The following is a 21,418-nucleotide window of genomic DNA, read 5'->3' as shown; positions in this document are numbered from 1 at the left end:
CAGAAGAGGGCAACCAGGATGGTGAGAGGGTTGGAATCCAAGTCTTACAAGGAAAGGCTGAAAGAGTTGGGTATGTTTAGCCTGGGAAAGAGGAGGCTTAGAGGGGACATGATTGCAGTCTTCAAATATTTGAAGGGCTGTCATATAGAAGATGGAGCGGATCTAGATCTAATGGGTGGAAATTACAAGGGAGTCGTTACCGGCTAAATATCAGGAGAAACATCCTAACTGTAAGAGTGGTTGACCAGTGGAACAGACTGCCTCAGGAGGTGGTGGATGCTCCTTCGCTGGACATTTTCAAGCAGAGGCTGGACGACCATCTTTTGGGTATGTTGCAGTGCTTTCTTTCGGCAATGCTCCTGCAGAGTGCGGGGGGTTGGACTAGATTACCTGCAAGATCCCTTCCAACCCTAACATTCTATGATTCTATTATTCGAAGTCCATTTAGCTCTAGGCCTTGAATTTGCTTATTAGCCCTTATTGCAATTGCCAGAGGTTCTAATGAAAGGATAAAAAGTGACAAAGGGCAGCCCCGTTTAGTTCCTCTAATCAGGGGAAAACTAGCAGAATTAAAACCATTTATTCGTACTCTGGCTTTGGACTTTTGATATACTGACTGAATTGCATTAATAAAGTATTGCCCAATATTTAATGTTCTTAGCAGTCTAATGACAAAATCCCATTCCAAATGATCAAAAGCTTTCTGTGCATCAAGAGATGCAATGGCTAATAGCGTCTGATTTTTTTTTACTAATGTAAACAGCATTTAATATTCTACATATTGGATCTGCTATTTTCCTTTGGAGTACAAAACCCAGTTGGTCTGGAGAAACATAATTCTCAATTATAGTACTCAGTCTAGACACAAGGACAGCAGTGAAGATTTTTGCATCTTGGGTCAATAATGCTATTGGTCGATATGAGTCTAGTTGGTTTGCTTGTTTACCAGGCTTTAAAATCACTGTGATTCTTGCGTCTTCCCATGAGTGTGGTGCTTATTTATCTTTCATTATTTGGTTAAATAATTTTGTCATAAATGGGAGTAATAGGACTCTGAATTGTTAGTAAAATTCTGAGCCACAACCATCTATGCCTGGAGATTTTCCATTTTTAAAATTTTTAATAACCTCATCATTTTTTTTAATAATCTCACTAATAACCTCTTTAATTTAAAACATTAAAACCAGTTTCAGGTACAGAAGATGAAAGAAGAACATAGTATTATGTGAGTTAGTAGAAACTGTAGTTTTTGAGTGGTATTATGAGGATTTATAAGTTATGGGGAAGTTGGATGGGATTTACAAACGGGTAAGATAGGGGCATAAGAAAAGAAGAGGGATTAAAAGAGAGAGAAAAAATTGGTTGTTGCAATAGTAACCTCAGATGGATTTTTTTTCCTTTTGATTGTTTGTTTCACGATTGTTAAAACTGGAAAATGAGAATATCAATAAGATGAATAGTGAATTATCTTTGTGTTGGACTGATATACTCAATAATAAAATGTAAATTAAAAAAATAAAATAAAATAAATCGATAAATAGAAACAAGGTACATATACCAGATGGTGGAAAAATTGGCTCCCCCTGGCTTCCTTGGGGGGAGGGGTTGTGAGAGATGGGGAAGTGTATGAGAGTGCCAGGTATCATACCGTCCCCCCATCACTGTCCTCAACCAAATGCCTGGCGGAACATCTCTGCCTTACATGCCCTGCAGAAAGGTTATAACTCCCGCAGGGCACAGATGTCTTCTGGCAGAGGGTTCCACCAGGTGGGGGCCAGGGCTGAAAAAGCACTACAGTACTTCTTAATAGAGTTTCTCCTCTTATTTCCTTGGGGCTGGTGCCTTCTTTCAGTACCTAACTCCCTTCCTTTCAATCTCTGATTTCTATCTGTCTCTGGAGGTGTCTCAAGCAGTTTCCTTCCACAACAGACCAGGGATCTCCTCCTCCTCCTCCCAGGGATGCCTCTCCCTGTTTGACTGGGCAGGGATTCTTCTTCTTTCCCCGGAAGACTGGGAACCTGATACTCCCCTTTCCTTTGGCCTGAATGGATGTCTCATCTCACTAACCAACCACCCTGCCAAATCTCATTCCCAGCTCTCATGCCTGTGTAAAACTTATTTCAGCACAGCCTGAGACTCAGACACTTTCAGGCCTTCCACTGTATTTTTCCACAGAGCTGGTTTTAACAGTTAAGGTACAGCATCGTCTCTCTTCTCTCAAATCAGGAATCTGTCCAAATGCCCATTCCCCCTCAGCACCCAGCTAATAAAAATTTCTGCCCTTAGTTGGAGGAGATGTAACTGTTCACCTCCCGGTACTGTTGAAGCCTGTTTTAAAGGCTGTCCATCACACCTGCTTTGCTAAGGTATCTTTTCCCTACCGCTAAGAGCAAGTACACATGAGCAATTACACATTTTTAAAATAAAGCCAACCATCTGTCTTGACACATGTATGTCAGCCAAGATTCTTTTTGTGTGGTGTTTCACCTCTGGGGGAAAACGTGTCTGCACAGCAGTAAAATGCCATACAAAAATATCCAGTAGATACAAATCACATCAGTTGTTGTGTCTGCGGACTGCCACCAGGGGTCAGAAGCCTCAGTCCTTAGCTTGGTTCCAAACACAATAGGGACCAAGGATCCTAGGCCACCCTGAGTCCTTCAATAGGACCTTGGCGGGAAATAGGACAGTCCAATGGGACTGTGGGTGTGCCCGGGTGGAGTGTATATAGTTGGCCCTTGCCGGGCCGTGGGTGTTCTCTTGTTGTGAAGTACAATAAACGCATCTAGTTAGCATGTCATAGCCCGAGTCTCCATATGCGAACCCAGTACTTTACAGTGGAAACAAAGGTGGGATCCCGATGAGCGAGCCTGACTCTTAATCCAGCACCGCACCGAGCATCAATCCAGTGGAAGCTGCCATACCCCACATCACTCCCAATGCGCAACGTGCACAGAACTCCTGGACACTGCTCCCTGCTTCACTAAAGAGTCATGGCGGCCACTCTGGGACACCTCGAGGTCTTTGACCCCACAGTCTCTAAATTCTGGGACTCGTGGGTAGACCATTTAACCTGCTATCTCGCCTACCACGAGGTCACCGACACCAGCAAAAAAAGGGATCTCCTCCTAAGCTCATGTGGGGTGGCCACCATTCGGCTAGTAAGCAGCCTCCTGGACCCCAAGGCACTCCTAGAAAATACGTACGGGGAGATTATCGCAGCCTTGACCAAGTACTACATGCCCAAGCCCACAACTAGGAATGTGCATTCGGTTCGTACAAACCGAATGCACCCCCGAAAATGGCCCATTCAGACCCCTTTCGGGCTGCTGCAGGCCGATTCAAATTCTCTGATCTGAATCAGCTTGCCGCCAAATTGCCGCCGAATTCGGCCCCATTATATCCCATGGGCCATTGAGGTCAATGGCAAAAACATAGGGTATATTCTGGCTCCAGCCCCCAGAATACACCCTATGTTTTTGCCATTGACTTCAATGGCCCATCTCTCCTTATATATAATTGAATAGTGGGTGCCAAAGTTCTAATTCTAAAATGCACTCCCTTAGTGTATGGCTGATGGCACTGCTCCTCAGCATATATCACCACCAATCAGAAGGCAAAGCCCGGGTCCCGCCCACACCACAACTGCTGCGACAACCTGGTCTTTTGCATATGGAAGCTGATTGGACTTCACTCCATTCCACACCTCAAACTCCCCCCCCCGCAAGGCAGTTGGAATGTCAGTTGCATATGGAACCTGCTGTATTCTGGTGGTGTGCAGGTCCCAGGTTCATGTTTTAAAAGCAGACTGACACTGTTTGCCTAAAGCCAGAGCACTCTCCCAGAGCCTCTTTCTAGATCTCATTGTATTTATTTCCACAACGGGCCTTATTTCTAGTAGGATATAATGGGGCTGAAATTGACATTCGGCTGGCCGAAAGAGGGCTCCTACTGACGAAACTGACATGCGGGAGTCTTACTGCCAGCCAAAATTGATTCTGCCCGATTCGGCCAAATCTGAATGGGCCAATTTTATTATTATTATTTTTTTTGCACAGAAGCCCAATGAGACGGCCGCTGCCTTCATGGCTGCACTTCGCCAACACACGATGGATTGCGGGTTCAGGATGGTGGAGGAGAACATCTTGACTCAGTTCATCTGGGGTCTGGGAGACGCCAAACTCCACCGCAAGCTGGCAGGCACCGCCGATCTCAAAATTGATGATGTCCTACAGCTCGCCACCGCCTATGAAGCCTCTCACCACGACCGTCCGCCATTGGCGTCACACCTCGTGTCTCCTGAAGCAGCATCCGACAACTCAGATGAAGAGGACGTCCGGCTTGTCCACCCCTCCAGGTGCAGGGAGCCTCCCGGGCCTGCAGAAGTGACTGGGCACCCCAACAAGTCCGCTGCCCGAGCACCGTGTGCCAACTGTGGAGACGCCCACGAGCACAAGTCGTGCCGTTTCCGCGACACTACATGCCACACATGGGGAAAGCAAGGACATCTAGCCCACGTATGCAGGTCCAAAGGAGCTCGGACCCCGAACACCAAGCTGCGACCATGTTGCCAGGCCGTGGCACATTACGAGGCCACTGAGGACACAGAGGAACTCTACCTTCTGACAAGCCAACCTTCACTCCAGGTATTACGTCTCCCTAGCCAGACAACAGCCCCTAAAATACAGGTCCAGGTTCAGATAGAGGGGTCCCCCTGATTCCCCCTGCTCCATGGAGTTAGACTCTGGGTCCACGGCGTCCATCATTTTGGTGGAAACACTGAAAAGTCTTTTTCCGAAAGGGGGCCCCCGCCTGCGACCCTCACCCTTGAACCTGGTGGACTTTCAAAGGAACCTAGTCCCTATACAGGGTGTGGGGGCCTTCCGGGTACAGTACTGGGGGTTTGAGGGCTACCTAGACTTAATAGTAGTCGAAGGGAACCTGGTCAGCCTCCTAGGTTGGGCTTGGTTTGCTCCACTGGGAATCACAATAGGAGGGATCAAACAATGCGCCCCAAGAGACTTTAGCGAGGTTTGTGGGGAATTCCCCATGGTGTTTGATGGGGCTCTAGGATGTTACAAGGGGCCCCCAGTTTCACTACAACTTGACCCCAAGGTGACCCCCATCCACATGCAGTTCCGACGCGCCCCGTTTGCCCTACAGCTTAAAATTGATGTGGAACTGGACCGGTTGGTGGCACAAGGGGTCCTGGAACCGGTCTCACATGTGGCGTAGGAGACCCCCACTGTAACCCCAGTGAAGCCCAATGGCAATGTCCGCATCTGCGCAGACTACAAATCCACCTTGAACAGGGCTCTACAGGACCATTCATACCTGGTCCCAGTTGTGAGTCACGTATTGGCCACGTTAGCGGGGTCCGAAATCTTCGGCAAGTTGGACCTCGCACAAGCATACCAACAACTGCCAGTGGGTGATGCTATGGCCACAGCCCAGACCATAGTCACTCATAGGGGGGCATTCAAAGTGAAGCGCTTACAGTTCGGGGTGAGTGTGGCTCCAGGGCTCTTCCAGCATCTCATGGACTCTCTTTTAAAAGGGATCCCTGGAGTGATGCCATTTTGTGATGATGTCCTCATCACTGCGGCCACCCCAGACGACTTTGCCACCCATCTCTGTGCACTCCTCTGCCATTTCGACCAGGCCAGCCTGAAGCTGAAGCAGGAGAAATGCCTGCTTGGGGTCCCCAAAGTGGATTTCTTAGGGTTCTGGGTGGATGCGTCAGGCCTCCATTTGGCGAGGGACAAAGTCAAGGCCATCGTGGAGGCCCCACCACCCAAGTCCAAGGCGGAACTTCGGGCATTCTTGGGGCTCCTGAACTTTTATCACGCCTTCCTGCCCCACAGGGTGGTAGTGGCGGAGCTGCTGCACAGACTCTTGGACAAGTCAGTGCTGTGGTCCTGGGCCCCCCGAGAGTCCACAGTGTTCCGGGGGTCAAGGTGCTCCTGATTTCTAATGAGGTGCTGGCGCACTTTGACGAGTCCCTGCTGGTGATCCTCACCTGCAACGCCTTCCCTTACGGCATGGGCACAGTTTTGGACCACCTACTCCCTGACGGCCGTAAGGTCCCGGTGGCCTACTACTCCCGGACCTTTGTCGGCCGCCGAGCAGAATTATGCCCAGATCGACCGGGAGGGCCTGGCGATAGTAGCGGGGGTCAAGAAGATTCACGACTTTTAGTGTGGGTGGCCCTTCACTATTGTGATGGATGACAGGCTGCTTCTCAGACTCTTTGCAGCTGACAAGCAGATCCCCAGGTGCTTTCTCCCCAGATCCTCCACTGGTCCCTCTTCCTAGCGGGTTACAACTACCGCCTGGAACATCACCCGGGGAAAGCAATGGGGCACACCGATGCCCTCAGCCAGCTGCTGCTCCTGTCCGTGGATGCTGACCTGGCTCACGCTCATGGGGTTCTCCTGCTAGAGGCCCTCCCAGAACCACCCCTGCAGGCCGCTGATGTTGCCAGCTGCTCGACCTGTGACCAGTGTTCCCTCTAAGCTGAGATAGTGTGAGCTAGCTCACAGTTTTTCAGCCCCCGGCTCACACATTTTTGTCTTCGCTCAGGAAGGAGGGCTCCAGAGCAAACTAATCGCTCGCTCACAACTTTCATGCCAGCAGCTCACAAAGTAGAATTTTTGCTCACAGGACTCCACAGCTTAGAGGGAGCATTGCCTGTGACCCTGTCATCTCCCATGTTTTGGGCTGGGCGGTGAGGGGGTGGCCCGTGGCCTCCACGGGTCCAGAGTTTACAGCGTTTGCCACCCACAAGAATGAATTGTCTGCCTACAAGGGGTGCCTCCTGTGAGGGGATAGGGTGATCATCTCCAATGCCCTGAGACAACGCGTCCTCACCGTGCTCTATGAAGCCCACCCAGAAATAGTCTGGATGAAAGCACTGGCCCAGAGCTACATCTGGTGGCCAGGGATTGATGAGGAGATCGAGTCCTGGGTGCAGAAGTGCCAGACATGCCAGGCAGTCCATCCGAACCCACTGAGCACACCCACTCATTCCTGGGAGTCCACCCACAAGCCATGGTCCTGGCTACACATTGACTTTGCCGGCTCCTTTCAAGGATGGATCTTCCTAGTCACAGTAGACTCATACGCCAAATGGTTGGAGAATAGCACTGTCACCACCATGTCGGCGAAGGCAGTCATCCGTGCACTGCGCTGGATCATCGTGACCATGGGCTGCCACACACGATAGTCTCGGACAACGGGGTGGCATTCACTTCGGAGGAGTTCCAAGACATCCTCTGGCGGAACCTAATCCGGCACGTGAGGTCTGCACCCTTCCACCCCGTGACCAACGGACAAGCGGAGCAGTTGGTGCGCACCGCAAAGGAAGCCCTCAGCAGGCTTGCGGACGGAGACTGGGAGTTCCGGCTAGCCCGTTTCCTCCTAACTCAGCGGACTACTCCAAACCCCGTCAATGGCTGCTGCCCCACAGAACCCCCGCTGTCCCACCATTCTGCTGGACCGCCTGCCTCCGAACTGGGCGCCGGAGTTGAGGAGGCTAACCGAACAAAGGGAGGCTCTTTGGGGATTCTTCCCGGGAGACCCTGTCTTCATTAAACACTGCCGCTGCCACTGCAGCAAAGTGTTTCAGCCGACCGCCCAGAGCCGGTCATGAGCAACCCCGTCCCGGAGCCCCAGCGTTCCCTGCAAGAGCGACAGCTGCCAGCCTACCTACAGGACTATGTGACATAGGTTGGCTTGGAACTATGGGGGGAGGGGTGTTGTGTCTGCGGGTCACCACCAGGGATCGGCAGCCTCAGTCCTTAACTTGGTTCCAAACACAATAGGGACCAAGGATCCTAGGCCACCCTGAGTCCTCCAATAGGACCTTGGCGGGAAATTCAACCCCCCCCCCCTAATGGGACTGTGGGTATGCCCGGGTGGAGTGTATATAGTTGGCCCTTGCCGGGCCGTGTGTTTTTCTCTTGTTGTGAAGTACAATAAACGCGTCTAGTTAGCATGCCGTGGTCGGAGTCTCCATGTGCGAACCCAGTACTTTACATCAGAGTTGCTAAAGCACTGGAGAGGGGAGGACATTATGTCAAGACCTATGTCAGGACCCACAGCAACAACGAAGCACACACTTATAAGAAGGTTTTACTTTTATTGAAGCTATAGATGTGTTGACAGGAACACTGTTAGGAATGGCGGGCATTCTATGCGCATTATAGGTTATAGCGCGTTCATATAGCCGCCCTGAGCCTACGGGGAGGGCGGAATAAAAATATAAATAATAAAATAATAATAAAATAATAAATAAATAAAAATATTCACCACTACCCCCGCGGAGTACCCAATTACAGGGATTCCCGTGCGCGGGCATCAAGCTGGGAACAAACGGCTGCAAAAGCAAAAAAGGTAAGAAGCTTCCCACGACTCTGTCTGGGCAGAGACACCTCAACTCCTCCAGTGGCCTTGAGAGATAAGCGTTGCAGCGAAGAGGCAATTAAGCGCAAGGGAAGGAATGCACATGTAACAAAAACACACACCATACTATTGGCAGCACAGCTGACAACCTATTGGCTTCCGGAAGGGAAACTTTCTCAGAAGAAGAGGCAGAGCTCATGGAAACTACAATGTATCCTGGGCATATACCCAGAAGTTAGGGTTAAGTGAAGGTTGCCAACTCTGGTTTGTTTAATTCCTGGAAATTTGTGGCAGAGCGAGTGGGGGGGATGGGGTTTTGGGGAGGGAGCCCACCAGGGGTGTGCTGCCATAGATGCCACCTTCCAAAGCTGCCATTTCTTCCAGGGGAACTGATCTGCGCCCCCAAGTGGGGACTCAGAAACTGCAACTATGAAGGGCACTCAGCCTTCGGAACCTGTCCAATTCCAGAACTCTCAGATAAGAGACACGGTGAACTGAGCGGCAGGCAGATTAGGCAAGGAAATGAGACCTGTGGGATCACTTCCTTCCTGGGTGACCCTCGTCTCTCCCTGTCTTGCTGAAGCCGGCTTAGCGCTGCTGCCAGATGGCGAGTTACAGCGGGGGCAATGGCAGAGGACAGGACAGGCCTGGGGGGAGTCTCGCCAAGTCATGGCCACCCTCTGCCCTTGAAAGCAGTGGCAAACGGCACGTTTATTATTTATTTCTGGAGCACATTCTTGCTCCACCCAGTCCTCCAAGGACCGCAAGGACACTGTTTCCCCCTCTTCCGTTTTTTCCCTCTCAACAACCCTGTGAGGTAGGTTAGGCTGAGATTAGCGTTACTGGCCCAAGGTCACCCAGCAGACTTCCATGGTAGGGTAGGGAATCGAACCTGGGTCTCCCAGATCCTCATGCGACACCCTAACCACACAGTACCATGCTGGCATGATGCACTGTACAAATATCCAGACTTTTGAGAAAACATGAAAGACGGGAGACTTCTCTCATACGTGGGTGTTACTTTAGAAACAAGACAAGGAAATTCACAGATTCAGGCTTAGATGAAAGATTTGGATCGTTTTGGAAGCATCCCTGATTTCTGACTCTTAAGAGAATTGCTGCTGCAGATCAGTTGTATTCCCCTAGTATTTGTGTGCATCTGCTTCTAATTTTAAAAAGAAAGCACTCCAAGCACAACCGGGAGCCTTCATCCACTAAACACCCTTCAAAAGAAGATTGGCACAATATCCATTAGGAGAGTATTTAGCGCCTCTCTACCTGATTTCTTTAGCTGGGCAAAGAACGCCACCTATAGTCCCAAAAGTGAACCGGAGGCTGCCTGGGAATTAACTCTGGGTTTTTTTGCTTTTTCCATTCCACTCTTATCAGATGCTCAAAGCTGCAGACCATCCCCCCCCCCACACACACACACATATACAGAATTCATTTTATTGACTGTTGCTAAAAGACAGTAGCGCATTGCTTATGGGAACTGCATATGGATCGGGAAGTCTTGCAGACAATTTTAAATTAGCAGCAATGAATTGCATTGTGGTTTTTTCCCCTTTTGTGTTTGCGCTTTTTTTCACACATATCTGCAGCAGCTCTGGTGGGGGGGGTCCCAATTACCGATCGCAAGTGCCTTTCGGTGTATCTTCTGGACTTCCTGCACAATACACCCCAGTACGGGTCCCGTCCCCCTGGACGGGGTGGAGGATTGCCCACCCCATTACTGTTGCCTGCCAACTACTCCAAGTGGCAGCAGGAGAATTTTTTCTTTAAAAAAACAACAACATAGCATCATCTACGGTGGCATGTCGCTTTTGGGTGAAGAAAAAAATAAAGGGGAAAAGGGTAGCTATAGGAATTGCTGGGAACACTATGGTTTTACCACAGAGTTTCTGGCAGTTCCTAGAGCTGCCTATGTTAATTATGTTTTTTTTTTACTGGAAGTCATATGATGCCACAGCCAGTGTCGCTGCCCTTCCATATCCCTCCCCACAAGCTTTCTGTTTCTGCCCCACAACCTTTCTGCCAGGCAGTGCCTGGCAACCCTGAATCACAGAGACATACCACCTGCTGTTCAACAGGGCCTGAAGGAAAAAGAAAGCTTTGTTCTCTTACCCAAACAGATCAAACTCACACAAAAGGAAGAGAAACCAGCATTTCTTCTACCAAAAGTCCCCACCCCACACCCCAATGCCTTAGCAAATGCCAAAAGATTTTTTTGGAGGGGAGTTTGGGGACAATGTGATATAATTTCTGACTGATGCTCTAGGCTGCCTCCCCCTAGTCTCTATGATCTTTACCATAGAGACAAGGGGAAATTTCTTGAATATCAGAGGCTATTTTTCTCCTGCTTCTCAAATTCCTCAGGGGTTGGAACTTGGGGATGGTGGCAGGCAAATCCCCATCCTGGCTGGGTAAATGAGAGGTCTACTAATGAGTTGCTAGAGAAAGAATTTGCCAAGTACCAAAATGGATTTTGGAGCTTATGCCGTCATTGGGAATGTTGGAGAATGGAGATGGATCCAAATCTCACTGGCTCTAGCTTATAATGGTTATTGTGTCTTATTTATTTATTTAGCGTTTTTTAAAATCACAATTTCCCAAAAATTAAAAAAACTGGTCCAAGGATCCGAATAAACAATATATAATGAAACTGATTTTAAAAAAAAAGCAGTCAAACAATAACCAGTAAAATCAGTAGTACATATACAAACATAATTAAAAACAAAGGACAGGCCATAGAGTTAGAAACTCCAAAAGTAAGTACGAACTCAGCTATAAGCTTGGTTTCCACAGTGGTCTCCACCTGGCCTTTAAAAGCCAATAAGGTATGTGCCAGGTGAGCTTCAAGGGAATGGGCTTTCCAAATAGGCTTGCCAAGTCCCCCCAGGGGGCCGCCCCAGAGGCCCATTCCCTGCCGCCGGCGGATCGGGCCCCGGGGGGACCCCACCCCCAAAGCACACAACGTGCACGTCACCCAGAAGTGACGCGACCACGCCGGGCATGCTGGGGGTGGGGCCACGGTCATCAGAGGGAAAACTCTATAGTGGTCGCGTCACTTCCGGGTGATGTGGTTGCGGCGCGGACACACACTCCCAAAGTGACACACACTCCCAAAGAGTCCCCCGCTCCAGTGCCGCTTCAGACTTGGCAACCCTATTTCCAAACCAGGGAACCACCACTTGCCTTGAAAACCCTTTGGGGCTGCCATATGTTGGCTGCAATTTGACGGCACTCTCCACCATGACTAAATGTGCAGATATTAGAAGATGAGGATGGTTCTCTTCTCTGTATTTCTGAAAAGCTTTTCTGCACGGATCCTGCATGCCAAGCTGCTCTCAAAGGCACAATGCTTGGCAAGGCCAGTTTCCAACCCTGTAAGCAACGGGGGGGGGGGGGGGGGGGGTTGCCAGCCCTGGACCTGCTTTGGTATAAGGCACCAAGAGAGCAAGAGAATTCTACTCCTTAACAGCTACTTTGCCACATTGTTACAAATGGCTCTTTTGGTTGTTTGGGGTTTTCTTTTGTTTTTTGATATCTACAATTAAAGATAATTAATGAGAAAATAAACAGAGGGGAAAGAACCGTTAGCTTGAGACCTGAGAAACACTTGTAGAACAAACAGAATATTAAGTTCACATTTGCTAATGTTTACAAATGAGCGCCGCACACATTTCATGTTCCAGTTACCTGGCAGTGGTGTTATTTAATTTAATTAAACCTTTAAAAGGTTGTTTATAAAGATAATCTCCATTGTCTTCAGACGCTGAGTTGATTCAGAGGGCCTGCACACGGGGTTTCTTTCCACCATGTCGGTGCACAAGGGTGGTGCATGAGGCTGAGCAAGGACAAGTTTAGGATGCTCTCGGACCTTCAACGCAGAGCCAGACAGACCAGGTCGGAGGGTTATGGGCACTGGCCACACATATGCTTGTGTATGTATTCATATATCCCCTGCTTTTATCCCCAAGAAGTGGCTTCCAGCACAGTTCTTACCTCCTCCATGTTCTCCAGAAACTACCCTGGTTGGTTAGGTTGAGAGAATGTGATGGGGCCAAAGTCACCCAACGAACTTGCACAGCAGAGCCTGAATCTGCCAAGACTCTATCCACTATACCACATTGGCTCTCAATGTATGTATGCAAGATATATGTATTTACTTCACTTACCCCCATTTTGCTCCTTGTTGTTCCATCATAGAATCATAGCGTTGGAAGGGACCTCCAGGGTCATCTAGTCCAACCCCCTGTACGGATCAGTTCCTGGTTTCAATTCAAAGTGCTGATTATCACTCAGAAAGCCCTAAATGGCTGACTCCCAGGGTGCTCAAGGGACTGTTTCTCCCCTACGCAAGTGCCCAAGAATGCAGATCTTGTTTATTATTGAGTATTCCATTTGTTCCCTAGCATTTCCTCCTTGATTATCACTCAGAAAGCCCTAAATGGCTGGCCCCCAGGGTGCTCAAGGGACTGTTTTCTCCCCTACGCAGATCTTGTTTATTGCAGATCTTGCAGATCTTGTTTATTATTGAGTAGCGATGGGGAACCTAAACAGCATGATAAAAAGTAGAGACATCACCCTGCCAACAAAAATACGCATGGTCCAAGCAATGGTATTCCCAGTAGTCATGTATGGCTGCGAGAGTTGGACTATAAGGAAGGCCGAGCGCCGAAGAATAGATTCTTTTGAACTCTGGTGCTGGAGAAGACTCTTGAGAGTCCCTTGGACTGCAAGGAGATCAAATCAGTCAATCCTAAAAGAAATCAACCCTGACTGTTCCCTGGAAGGCCAGATAATGAAACTGAAGCTCAAATACTTTGGCCACCAAATGAGAAGGGAGCACTCCGTGGATAAGATGATCCTGATGCTGGGAAAGACTGAAGGTCAAAGAAGACGGGGACAGCAAAGGATGAGATGGTTAGACAGTGTCATAGATGCAACGATCATGAAATTGAGCCAACTTCAGAGGACGGCGGAAGACCGGAAGGCCTGGCGTGATCTGGTCCATGGGGTCACGAAGAGTCAGACTCGACTGTGCGACTGAACAACAACAATTCCATTTGTTCCCTAACCTTTCCTCCAATGGGCACCCAAAGTGGCTTACATTGTTCTCCTCCAATTTATCCCCACAACAACCCGGTGAGGGAGGCTAGGCTGAGAGTATGTGACTGACCCAATGTCACCCAACAAGCTTCCATGGAAAAGTCAGGATTCGAACCTGGGTTTCCCAGATCCTAAGCCAACACTCTAACCACTACACCACATGGGTTCGCTTCTACTATGAAGCCCTCCAGTTACAATAACTGAAGTAAAGAGGCTACTTTATCTACTTAAGTGAGGGAAAGCTGCAGGGTATAACTTGAAACCACAAGAGCTGATTAAGACAAATATTGACTGATGGGTGCCAGTCTTTTCACAATGATCAGTCAGTCAGCACCGATTCCCAGTGACTGGGGCTTAGCCATTATCATTCCAATAGACAAAAAAGGGGACAAATCTAACCCTGGTATTTCTGGCCACTGTGTGATACAGAGTGTTGGACTGGATGGGCCTTTGGCCTGATCCAACATTGGCATCTCTTATGTTCTTATGTTCTTAACCTCATAGCCAAAGAACAGGTGGGCTTGAGACATAGCCACTCCACCTTAAACTAATGCCTAGTTTTACACCACCTGGCAATGAAATATAGTGCCAGACCCCATGGTCTTCAAGAGCATTGCCAGATTAGGGGCTACATTAAAGGCCTCATCAATGGATTGTAGACTACTTGCTCTCATTTGTATGCTGCATGAGAATAATTTCCTGGTTGTAAGAACCAACCACCAAGGTCGACCTCACGCAGGATTCCTGTCAAAAAAAGGGAGTGAAGCAAGGTTGTATTTTGGCCCCCTTTTTACTTAATTTCTATAATAATTCAATGATCCAAGCACTGACCAGAATTCCATCCAGCAAAGTTGGCAAACAGACCCATACCTGAGCTATTCTATGCAGACAACACAGCCATCTTGCCCCACTCCAAGGCAGGACTCATAAGAGCCTTCTGGGCTCTAACCAGGGATGGACATAAACTGGCTCACAAACTAAATTTTATCAGGTGTTGGTTTGTGACGCCATGTTCGTGAACTGAACAACCACCATGAACTTTTTTTGCTGTTGTTATTTTTTTGATGCTGTTTTGATGCTATTCCTGGCAGTTCATGAAGAGCAGAAAGCAGGGGTTTAAATGGCTCCAAAACATTTAAACACCTGATTTCTGCTCTTCACAAAAAACAGCTGAGCAGTGGGAGCTCCATTCCACCCATCTGTTTTGTTTAAATGGCTCAGAGCCATGGGGAGCAGAAAGTAGGGGTTTAAATGGCTCTGAGCCTTTCCTGTTGGCTACAAAAAGCTGCAGCCAGCAGAAAGTAGGGAGTGAAATGCCTCCCAGGCATTCCACCTCCAGATTTCTGCTGGTCACAGCTTTTCCTGGCCAGCAGAAAGCAGGGGTTGAAATGCCTCCTAGCCATTTCACCGCCTGCTTTTCACTTGCCGCCAAATGTTGTGGTGAGCAGAAAGCGGGGGGTGAAATAACTCATAGCCATTTAAACTCCTGCTTTCTGAATCCTGCTGCTTTTCTTGGGAAGGAGAACGCAGGGATTTAAACTTTAAATGGCTCACAAACCCATACGAACAGGTTTGATTCACTAACCAACCTCCTGGTCCATATGGTTCTGTGGTTCAGTTCGTGATTTGGCCACAAACCAAACTAAACCACAAAAATGTGGTTCATGCCCATCTCTAGCTCTAACAGTATACTGCAGGGAGGAAACATCAACACTAAACTTCCAAAAATACTACAATCCTAGTTTTTACTAGGAGATATATTACACAGATGGCAGATTGATGGGCATGAGATAGACCAGGTGAAGGTTTTTAAATATCTCAGTTTAGTGTTCCAAACCACAGGCCCTATTGACTCAGGCCACTGAGAGCGCCCAAAGTGTGGCATCAGCTACCCTGAGATTTTTCTTCATGAATGGGGGCTCACACATCCCTTCCGCTACTAAATTTCTTCAAGCCAAAGTATTATCCAAACTTCTGTGTTGCTCACAAACTTATTTAAATGAAGACACCCACCTCCTAGAAGCCATACAGTCCTAAGGAGCACAATTGATGTGCACAAATGCAATCCTGTGCATAAATGCAATCCTGTGCACTGTGCACAAATGCAATCCTTGGAATAGAGTTGGGGGATAATACACTGACTCAGTTCCTATATTGAATTTTGGAACTTCCTAAATGCATGGCAGGAGCTGTACTTAGGTGGGAGCTAGCACAACGTTCCCTTGAATTTAGAGATTGGTTGGCTGCTTTTAAATGAAGGTTGGAGGTTTTTCTATCCCTTTGCCTGAGAGTCTGATACATCTACTGAAGGAAGATAAATATAGAAAAATTTGGTCAAGGCAGATAGATAAGAAGCTGGAACTCCTTGGCCTCCCTCTTTCGACACTTGGGTATAGCTCAACAAGAGGCATGGAAGCAGATTAGACTGAAGGCGTCCAGTTGGGACACGACCAGTATAGCCACACATGCTAAGTGTGTATGCTCATCTCTAGTGCTAGGAATTCCTCCTTCATTGACTCTTCCTGCATATTTAAGTTATCTTACCATCCCTTCTCATAGGTTTGCCTTTACTCTTGCAAAACTAAATACCCTACCATCTGTGAAATTAATGGGACATTTTGCATGAATTCCCTATTCAGACAGACTTTGTGCCTGTGAATGTGCAAAGATTGAGACTTTGACACACCTCCTCTTCTTTTGCTCTCATTGGTTAGCTTTTAGGTCCTACTGGATACATCCAATCCTATCCAAATATCACCTTCCATTAGAGCCATGGATGACCTCTCACTTGCTGGCAGGTATCAACCCTGAAATTACTGTCCCAGTAGCAAAATACTTGGCATTGAAACGTAAATAATTGCTATAAAGCAGAAGTTTTATTTAGTTTCCTAGATTCACAACTGTTAAATTTTGATCCAAATTCCTTTTTAAATTCCATGTTGGAACACAACTTGAAATGTTTTATAGCTTTACACTTTTATTTTTATTAAATAGTTTCTATAATTTGGAAATTTTATGTATAACTAATTGATTGATGTGAATTCGTAATTTACTTAAATATGCTTGAGACAGTCATATGAACAAAATAAATATATAGAATAGAGTTGCGGCAAGTATCACTGGAGGCACATAGCTGGTATCTAGCAATATGCCATTGGCTTAAACTAAACTTTAACCCATGTGGATTAGCCCCCTTAATTCTTTTAGACACCCATCACTCAGGCTGAGTGCACACCATTGAGAGCAATTTACAGCGATATGGCTTTTCCCCATCAGCACTCCGTCCTCTTGGAAGCCAAATAAATAATAAAACAACAAATTTTGGACACAGGTCTCCAAGCTGATACTTGAGCATGCCTTTATCCAGTGGTGGGGAGTTACACTCGAATCTTTGTGCCAGCAAACTACCTCTACACCCAAGAATCGCCCAAATCCCACACAGCCTTCACTATGGCTCAGTTTAATCTTTTGCCCTCAGCACTTTTACAAGAGAGATGCTCACACATTCCATACTCCCAGCGCCTTTGCCCCAGCCAATCCGGCACAGTCAAAACAGTCAACTATGTGTTATTACATTGTAACTTCTACAAGGACATGCACTCCATACAACTTACCCTTCTTCTAAGCTCCTAAATAGATTGGATATGTTTTATACATCCCACCTCTTTGAAGATCATTTAGGGGAGACTTCCATTAAAGTGGCCAAGTTGTGTGCTAAGGTTTTATCCACAGGGAGGAAGAGGAAGAAGAGGAGGAGGAGGAGATTGGATTTATACCCCACTTTTCACTACCTGAAGGAGTCTCAGAGTGGCTTACAATCTCCTTCCCTTCCTGTCCTCACAACAGACACCCTGTGAGGTAGGTAGGGCTGAGAGAGCTCTTTTGAGGACTGCTCATGAGAGAACATGAGTTACACTCATTTATTATCTCTGGATCATAAATAAAGCATGTATGTACTACCAAGTCTCTGCTCCCATGCTCCAAGGGAAGATGGGTAGCTACAGGTCCTTCCCAGTGGTGGCCTCCCAGCTGTGAGACTCCCTCCCTACAGATATTTGTGTGGTGCCTCCTTGCTATGTTTTTGGAAAGCAAGCCCAGTCTTTCCATTAATTTTATTGACCTGATGGCTTTTCTCTCTTTCTCTCTGTGACAGGTGCTACTTTTATGAAGTACAGCTAGGTGACAATTATATTGACTCATTTATAACAGTGGGGCAATTTTACTATTTATTCAATTGTTTGAACTGGTGGTTTGATCTAAGGATGCATTAACCTGTAAGCTTTCAGATGGGGAGAGGGTTCTTTAACGTTTCAAAGTCCCCTGTACTATTTCTGCAACAAATGTCACTCATTCACACGTACATCCCAGCTGCTATGGGGAAAACATGTGTACATCACAAGTGCCTTTCTTCCTTCCACCGAGGTTAAAACTGTCAAGAAGGGAATAATTTCTATATGGGAAATGTTAACCCACTGCTCAAGTACCGCATCCTTTGTCTTAATCCCACCATCTTTTGCAACTGCTTTTTTAAGGATAAAATACGCATATACCGCTTTGGGTCCCCATTGGGGAGAAAGGCAGGGGTAATAAATAAGTTAATAAATATGATTGTGGCTATCCAGTGGACTTTGGCCCCCTCAGAACCCGAATTTCCGGTATCCTGCATGTGAACCCCAAAATAGACTGCATGGTATCGATGCAATGACAGTGTAGTGGGTAGAGAGATTTCTGAGACCCAGGTTCAAATCCTCACTCTGCCATGGAAGCTCACCAGGTGACCTCGGGACAGTCACACACTCTCAGCCTAACCTTCCTCACAGGGTTGTTGGAAAGGTAAAGTGGAGGAAGGGGTAGGGTTGCCAGCCCCAAGGTGGAAGCGGAGGATCCCCTAATTTCGTGGGCTCCTGCCCGCCACCAGCCGGCTGGTCGGCAGGGAAGCCCTGCACCCAAGAGCCACGACCCGGCGCAATACTTCCCATCTAAAGTTAAATGTGTTCTCCAAGCCCCACCCCACTGCCACACCAGCTGGCTGGCTTGGCTCAGAGACGGCATTAGTCTCTTTAAATCCCTTCTCCAAGCCAAGCCAGTGTGGCAGCAGGGGTGGGGGGCTTGGAGAACACATTTAAAGTTAAAGGTGTTCTCCAAGCCCCTACCATACGGCCCCACCTGCCAGCTTGGAGAAGACATTTGTCTCTTTAAATCCCTTTCCTAAGCCAAGCCACCTGGAGTGGGTGTGGGTGTGTGTGGAAAATACATTAACAGTTAAAGTTTCTTTCTTTCCACCTCTCTCCCTCCCTCCCTCCTCATTTATTTGCTTTCTTTCCACCTCCATTTCTCTCTTTTCCCCTCCCTCCCTCCATCCCCATCTACTTTTTTTCTTTCTACCTTTTTCTTTCTTTTCACCTTTCTCCCTTCATCCTTCCTTCCTTTCTCTCATTCTCTCTCTCCCCCTTCCTCCCCCTCCCTCATCTATTTGCTTGCTTGCTTTCTCTCTCTCTTCCTTCCTTCCTCCCCTCCCTCCCTCCTCCCATCTGCTTTCTTTCTGTTTCTCTCTGTTTCTCTCTCTCTCCTTTCTTTCCATCTCTTTCATTTTTTCCACCTTTCTCTTTCTCCCTTCCTTCCATCCTCCCTCCCCATCTTCCTTCCTTCCTTTCTTCCCCTGCCTCCCCCATCTCTTTGCTTTCTTTGTTTTTGTTTCTCTCCTTTTTTCATTCCACCTCTTTCATTCTTTCCACATTTCTCTTTCTCCCTTCCTTCTGTCCTTTCTTCCCCTCCCTCCCCATCTATTTGCTTTCTTTGTTTGTTTCTCTCTCTTTCTCTCTCTCTCCTTCTTTCATTCCACCTCTTTACTCTTTCCACCTTTCTCTTTCTCCCTTCCTTCTGTCCTTCCTTCTCCATCTATTTGCTTTCTTTGTTTTTCCTCTCTCTCTTTCTCTTTCTTTCCACCTCTTTCATTCTTTCTTTCCACCTCTCTCCCTTTCTCTCTCTCTTAAACAAATAAATATAATCAGCAAACAAATAAATATCATTGGGCAAATAAATATCATTATCAATATCTGTTTTTACTCCTTTTGTTTTTATTTTTGGCAGTCTCATTTAATGTTAATAAAAAGCAAATTTGCATATTTTTCAATAAAAAACGTGTGTGTAATATTTGTTCATGTCTTGCAGCTCTCAAACATCTGATGTTTATTTTAAGCAGCTCTCATGTTAAGCAAATATGGCTACCCCTGTGCTAGCACATCTCTGGTGCATATTCCTTCCATACCTCATTTCCTCCCACTGGTGCCCAAAGTACTGACAGGCAAAGAAAGGGGTTACCAGGAAGCCTGGCTTCCTGAACTGTACATTTAACAGTCAAAGAGGGGATTGTGCCTAACACAATCACCTCTCCCCCCAAAAAGAAAGGAAAGTAGGGACACCCCCACACACAACGATAGATTAAAACATGCTAAGTCCCTAAAGATTTAGCAACTTTATGAGACTTCGTAGTATTACCCAAAAGATGTGTACGTTCAGGTGGGTAGCTGTATTGGTCTGAAGCAACAGGGCAAAGTTTGAGTCCAGTGGCACGCGTGCCTGGACTAAGCCCTGGATTCAAACTTTGTTCCAAAAGATGTATATTCTTCTAGTACTGAAATTTATTATTTTAAAAAATTGCCAACCTCCGGGTGGGGTCTGGGGACCTCTTGTAATTACAACTGATCTCCAGATGAGAGAGATCAGTTCCTCTGGAGAAAATAGCTACTTGGGAAGGTGGACTTTATGGCAGTATACCCCGCTGAGTCCCCTCCCCCCAGGCTCCCCCCAAAAAAAAAATATCCAGGAATTTTTCAACCTGGAGTTGGCAACACGAATTTAGATGTTCTTTATAACTGGGGGCCCTAAGATGTAGCTTACTTAGCTTTTGAATAAACCACAATGATCCAAAATCCACAAGCAAAAGTAAATCCAGTGCCAATCCTGCCAATCGCCTTCCACAGGTTGTTTTCAGCCACCCATTGCAGGTTCAATACATGGTTCAGCTGCCTAAAGGCAGTCTTTCAGGTCTCTCTGTGTGCCTTCCCGCTGTACTGAGCTCTTCAAGTTTAGCAGCTAGAACAAAGCTCCTGAACATGATTGAGGTTTATAAGATTATGCATGGGAAAGAGCAGGTAGAGAAAGAGGTACTTTTCTCCCTTTCTCACAATACAAGAACTCGTGGGCACTCCATGAAATTGCTGAGCGGTCGGGTTAGAACAGATAAAAGGAAGTACTTCTTCACCCAAAGAGGGATTAACACTTGGAATTCACTGCCACAGGAAGTGGTGGCAGCTACAAGCATGGACGGCTTCAAAAGGGAATTAGATAAGCATATGGAGCAGAGGTCCATCAGTGGCTATTAGCCACAAGGTATAGATAGGGGCTCTGGGGCAAGTGATGCCCTGTCCCGTCATCTTTGGTGTTGGGGGGGGGGGTCAACAGTGGGAGGGCTTCTAATGTCCTGGCCCCACTGGTGGACCTTCTAATGGCACTGGTATTTCTGGCCACCGTGTGACACAGAGTGTTGGACTGGATGGGCCTTTGGCCTGATCCAACATTGGTGTCTCTTATGTTCTTATGACATGTGAGGCCACTCTCCCTCCCTGCACAATCCCGTGGGAGAAAAGGGAGATCTGGCCACGGAAGGCCGGGAGGAATCATGCTCAGGGCAGAGGTTCCATTTGGGTCAAATGGCATTTTGAGGGCCAGACCTGACAGGAAAGAACTGCATTTCGGGATCTTCTGTGTTTTAGAAGCCAATCACCAGACCCAGGCAGCTGTTTTGAAGAAATGACTGCTGGGAAGAATAGGGTGCTTAACGAGGATTGCCAGGCCTGGCAACCGGCTAGAGACAGGGGAGGATTGGGGGTGGGGGGGATGA

General features: G+C 47.4%; 1 protein-coding gene across 1 annotated transcript in view; it reads right to left on the bottom strand.

Moving 5' to 3' along the window:
- Positions 1-21,418, bottom strand: part of AGBL1 (ATP/GTP binding protein-like 1) — a 346,662-nt gene that overhangs the window by 99,981 nt on the left and 225,263 nt on the right. The gene's annotated exons all lie outside the window — the stretch shown is intronic.

The sequence above is a fragment of the Gekko japonicus genome, unplaced genomic scaffold, assembly GCF_001447785.1.
Source record: "Gekko japonicus isolate JY-2015 unplaced genomic scaffold, Gekko_japonicus_V1.1 scaffold744, whole genome shotgun sequence".
Classification (NCBI taxonomy): Eukaryota; Metazoa; Chordata; class Lepidosauria; order Squamata; family Gekkonidae; genus Gekko; species Gekko japonicus.
The sequence above is the reverse complement of the archived record's forward strand: the minus strand, read 5'-3'. Positions and strand labels throughout refer to the sequence as shown.